We start from the raw sequence: 5,756 nt of genomic DNA on the forward strand, positions 1-5,756 counted from the left end.
GACGCCCAGAGGCAGGGGTTTCCAGATGAAGTGACCGGCTCTGGGGAGAGAGACACAGGCCAGGACGGGGCCAGAGCAAACCAGGTCTGCCCCAAGCCCAGCTGCTTCCTGCCAGTCCCGCTCCTCCTCGCGATGTCCAAGGTCGGGACCTGGCGTGGGAGGCGACCTGCCCTCCCCGGGGGCCGCTTGCCCCAGCATCACGCTCACCCACAGCGCTGCCCCTCCTCGCGCTGCGCCTCAGCGCTCTCCTCTGGGCAGCGGGGCGATGACAGCTCCTCCCGCCCCCAGGCTGGCTGACGAGATGAGCCAGGCATGGGAGGTGCAAAGCCAGGGCCTTCTCAGGGCAGCAGCTACGATCTCCTGTAATGGAGGTTGTTGGGACCTCCAGGGGCGCATCTTGGGATTTGGGGTCCCCGACCCCTTTTTCCCAGCCCTCGTTTTCCGGCCTTGGGAGCCACTCTCAACAGCTGCACTTTCCATGTCCCCTCCTGAGGCTCTGCCACCAGGTGGGGCCTCTGGACGCCCCACCCCCCACCCCGCTCTCGCCCCCAGCTGTGCCGCCTCTGAGCAGGCCCAGGTGCAAGCCTACCTGGCCCTGGGCCCACAGGTGCCCAGCCCTTCCTGCCAGGGGTGTGGGCCGGAAGGGGACTGACACTGTCCATCTAGTGGCCATCGCCTTGCTTCCCCAGGACAGTCCCTTTTCACCACTGCTCTGGGGTCCACCCTCAGTGTCCTGATTTGGACGATAAGTGATATAATTCCACAGTGGACACCCCTCCCCTGCCTGCCACTGGCCAGGTCTGTACACACCAATCCTGGGGAACCCTCAGCCTCGGGGGGGGGGGTTGGGTTGCCCCCCTCACCCCTGACAGAAGAAAAAATAAAGACAAGACATATGGGGGGAGTACTACCCCATGTTCCCACCACCAAAAACAGGAGTTGGGGTGCTAACCCACATTTGGGGCCTCAGAAGCCCTCGCCTGTTCTCCCCCTGCCCTGCCGTGCTCCGTCCCTGTTGGCCAGAGGGCTCTATGAGAGAGGGGCAGAGGCTGCTGGGGCGGGGGCTCTAAGTGGAGTCTCTGGTGGGCAGGGTTGGGGTGCAATGGGTTATAAGGTGAGGGCTGAGGCAGAAGGATCAGTGTGAGCAAAGGTATGGGCAAAGGGCCCGTGTTGTGGGAGCAGCAACTAGGAGTATGGAGTAAAGGTGGGGGGGGGGGCACATGACCGAGTAGACTGGGAGCAGGGGAGGTAGAGGACCTGCAGAGGGTCAGGGATGGGCATGAGCCAAAGAGCTACTCGGCCAGAGGGGCTACTCCCTTATTCGCGTTCTGCCACGGACTGGAGACGTACAGGGTGGAGGAGCCCCCGGAACACTAGGACCAGCTTCATGGAGGGGGCACTTGTGTTGGCTGGGCATCAAAACATGCACTGCAGCCCGGCCAGTGTGGCACAGTGGTTGAGCATCAGCCCATGAACCAGGAGTCACCGCCGTTCGATTCCCGGTCAGGGCACATGCCTAGGTTGTGGGCTTGATGCCCAGTGTGAGGTGTGCAGGAGGCCGCCGATCCATGTTCTGCTCTCACATTGATGCTTCTGTCTTTATCCCTCTCCCTTCCTCTCTCTAAAATCAATCAATACATATATAAAATGTATTGCAGACACTGAGGAAAACGTCTGTGATCTCTGAGAAGGGTGAGCAGACCAGCTTGTCAGGCCCTGGGCGGCTTCATGGACGTGGGACTCTGGGGCGTGTTGTGGAGAGCCGTGGGCGCCCTGACAACCGGCTGACTGCCTGTTGAGAGGTCCCAGGGACTAGCCTGGGGTGCGGCCGTGCTGGCTTCAGGGTGGGCGGACAGAGACTCACTCACGCCCTCACCACCTCCTCCCACGGCTTCGTGCCCTGAGTCCTCTCTGGTCCTTTGCCAGACAGCCAGGCCTGGGCCTCAGGGAAGGGGGCTCCGCATGCTCCCTCCCACCCCCAGCTGGGCCCTGGTGGGGGGAGGCGGGGTGGTGAGGCCGGCTCCCGCCCCGGCCCAGCATGCTGTGGGCTGCGCTGCAGCCCTCCCTACCCAGGTCCCTGGTGTGGCTGCAAGCGAGCGACACAGCAATTAGGTCAGAACGCCCCTCCAGATGCGCACCCCGCTCATTATCTGGGAGCAGCTACAGTGTATCAAGGAGAGCCCTCTGGGGGTGTTTTCCCATCTGTTGCTCTATTTCTGACACATGCTGCTTTCCCGCCTGGAATTCCCGTGCCCCCATCTCCTCTTCTCTGTGCCCTTCCTGTCCTTGGACAAGTTTCCAAGTCTCTGCACCCTTTTCTCCTGGTCATAATGTGGACATGATGGCGCCCACCTCCTGGGGGTCACAGAGGACACAGAGGGTTCATTTGTACACAGTGTTCAGCTCAGGGCCCAGCACAGAGTAGGTGCTCACTGAGCAGTGGCTACAGTTCTTCTCAAGGCCTAGCCTAAGCCCTCTTCCTCCAGGAAGCCCTACTGGCCACCTAAGCTGTAGGTGGTCACTCCCTCTCCTACCTCCCACTGCCCACTCCTCAGGGCGTGGTATCCTGACGTGCATCCTTTGTCAGAGATGCACACCTTGCCTCCATGTTCATAGGAGGTTTCCCATGTGCCAGGCACTAAGTGCTTTACACAGTTAATCCATTTAACCCTCACAGCATCCCTAGGAAGTCGGCACACTACCATTGCCCCCATTTGACAGAGGGGAAAAATGAGACACAGAGGTTAAGTAACTTGCCCAAGGTCACACAGCAAGTAACGCGATGGACCCAGGCCAAGGACGCAGGCAAACTCCAAAGCCCATACTTTTACCCTCTGCTGTAATCACAGGCTAATAAACGCTTGCGGGTGGGAGGGTATGCACATGACAAGAACCGACGGGCTCTGTGGTTTCCACTTGCAGTGGTGTGTGCACTTGGGGCTCTCCACCAGGGCCACACGCATACGTCCATCGCATGTGGATAGTGTGTGTTCAGAGATGTGTCTGAAGGCTGCCTGTCGCATGCACAGAGAGCTTAGACACCACCTGGTCAGAGTGTGTGCCCACGTGTACGGTGTCTGTGTGCCCGGTGTGAGTTCCTGCAGGGCAGCGGTTCTCAACCTGTGGGTCGCGACCCCTTTGGGGGTCGAAGGACCCTTTCACAGGGGTCGCCTAAGACCATCGGAAAACACATATATATTACATATTGTTTTTGTGATTAATCACTATGCTTTAATTATGTTCAATTTGTAACAACGAAATTGGGGGGTCACCACAGCATGAGGAACTGTATTAAAGGGTCGCGGCATGAGGAAGGTTGAGAACCACTGCTGCAGGGGGTGTGGAGGGCACCTCACACTCCTTTGTGTGGCCGTCATTCTACCCTCACAGTTAAATACCGGAGAGGGCAGTGGAGCCGGGCGATTTATCCTTCCTAGAGCTTGAGGTGCTGGGGCCTGGGGCGGCTGCGTGACTAGCGCACTGTGTGCACGCGGAGTGTGGGCATGATGTGATCCCGGTGTACACACGTGTAGATATCTGTGTGTGCATGCTAAGGACATCGCGCACGTGTGTCAGCAGCGCGTAGGTGATCGTCCCAGTGCAGGAGGCTATGTGTGACCTGCGCGTGTGTGCACATTGAGAGGCATATATATGCAAGTGTACATGAGAGGAGATGAGGGTGCAAAGACTGCCAAGTAAGACAGACCTGGACGCCCCTCTTGCCTCTGACACTGCCTAGCCCTGTGGTTTGGGACAAATCGCTTCATCTCCCAAGGCTCCGTTTCTGCACCATAAAACGAGAGCAGCGACACGGACCTGTGAAGCTGGGAGGACTGAGATAGACTGGAGCACAGGACGCACCCGCATACTATTTGAGGGCGTGTTGTGTGCACATGTGTGTGTGTGAGCCCTGAGGGTGTGTACAGGGGGCTGTGTTCACAGGGTGTGGAGTGTGTAGGGGGAGCACGCATGTGTGTCTAAGTGCCCGGTGCAGGCTGTGGGGTGTCGGGGTGCACATGGTGTAACAGTACCGTGTGTGACTGTACGTGTGGGGGGCTGTGCCCCAGGCACCTCATTCTTGGTAAGGCTGGATTTGAGGAGCCTGGCTGGGCCGAGGGGGTGTCTCTGGCTGTCAGGCCCGCGGGGGGTGGGGGTGCCCCTGCTGGCGGTGACTGAGCCCCACTCTCCCACCAGGCTGCCAAAATCCAGCGAGACAGGGTGCAATTACCGGCACTTACCGCCGCCATTACCCCCCTCACGGCCGCGTGTGACACACGACCCGTCAGCTCAGCGTTCGCACCATTAAGGGGCCTCATTAGCATCCCGGCTCAGAAGCAAAATTACCCTCACTGCTCATTTCAAGATGTCATCAATTTTAATTTAGGGCCCAAAGATAGTACAATGGAAGGCCCTCCCGGCCAGCGCACACGGAGAGGGCTGAGGGGGTGGGGGAGGGGCTGGGGCGGCCAGGGCGGAGGGGGACTAGGAGGGAGAAGGGGCTGAGCAAGGAGAGGAATGCCAACCTCCCCCTGCCCCAGAGACATGCCCAGGCTAGGGCTTCTGCTGGCGCCCCCTTGGGAGGGAAAAGGAATTGAGGGTGCAGCCAGGGGCAGGTCCCTGGTCCACCCACTGCCCTGAGGGAGCTATGACGTCCTCGTCAGATCTTGAGTGACATGTTGTGCCTAGCACTTCCTTCAGTTATTCCTTTAATCCCCACAACCACCTGGGAGGTAGATATTGAAATCCGTCATTGCAGGCGGGGAGACTGAGGCACAGAGAGCCCAGCAAGCCAGGGCAGAGCTCACAGTTCATTAGAGGTGCCTGTTTGGCTCTGCTGCTCTTGCCTCTCTGAACCCAGACCCAGGCAACATGCCCGGGCCCAGCCACCCACTGCCAATCCCACCAGCCCTGCCGCCCACAGGCGCCCACATTCACACCGTGCCCTGGGCCTGGAGTGCCCCTCCCTCTCCTACGCAGCCGGGCCCTCACGACTCAGCTTAAAAACTCTCCCTTTTTAAAAACTCTTCGCTGGATCCTCACTGCTCTCACGTGGCCGTGTCCTCGCCCACCTGCCCCTGGGGCTGCTGGCCTTCAGCCCCTCCCCCCTGCGGCTCCTGCAGCCAGCCCCTCGCTCAGGGTGGGCACTCAGGTTTGTTGGGCAAATGAATGCCCACTGCCTCCCAGGGGCCCTCCTGCCCTCAGGTGGAGGTGAGGCTGTTGTCTGAGTTGAAAGGAACCACAGGTCTGCTCAGCCCAGCCCCGCTGTTCAGGGGAGCAGCGGAGGGGAGGCCCGAGGTGGGGTGGGTGGGGTCTGAGAAGGGCTATTTCTGTCTGTCTTAGGGGGCACACGCGTGCGCTGAGTGGACAAATGATGGACCACACGAGGGCGTGACCAAGCGGGTGAAGGTACCTCTCCCCGGGGACAGACAGCCCAGCGGCTCCCTCACCCGGCCTTGCAGCAGCTGGACTGACTCACACCCCGGGCAGCTCCCATGTTCCAAGCAGAGCCTCCATCTGCAGGGGGGCCTTCGCAGGCCTGGGGAGAAGTTTCTGGGAAGTCTGGTTTGTGGGTGTTATTTCTGGCCAGCTCTACCCCCCGCCCCGCGTCTGTCTTAACTCACAATGGGGCTCAGGTCAAGTCCCTGAAACCTGTGGGCCTCGGTTTCCCCAGGTGTGAAGCAGGAGGCAGAAACCCCTGCCTCGCATCCGCAGGCCTGTATGAGGCTCGGGGACAAGGCGGCAGGAGGGCGGGGCCC

At 60.1% G+C, this 5,756-nt stretch overlaps 1 protein-coding gene across 1 annotated transcript in view; it reads left to right on the forward strand.

The window, feature by feature from the left end:
- The window catches only part of MDFI (MyoD family inhibitor), a 40,396-nt gene that overhangs the window by 33,849 nt on the left and 791 nt on the right, over positions 1–5,756 (forward strand). The gene's annotated exons all lie outside the window — the stretch shown is intronic.

The sequence above is a fragment of the Myotis davidii genome, unplaced genomic scaffold, assembly GCF_000327345.1.
Source record: "Myotis davidii unplaced genomic scaffold, ASM32734v1 scaffold167, whole genome shotgun sequence".
Lineage (NCBI taxonomy): Eukaryota > Metazoa > Chordata > Mammalia > Chiroptera > Vespertilionidae > Myotis > Myotis davidii.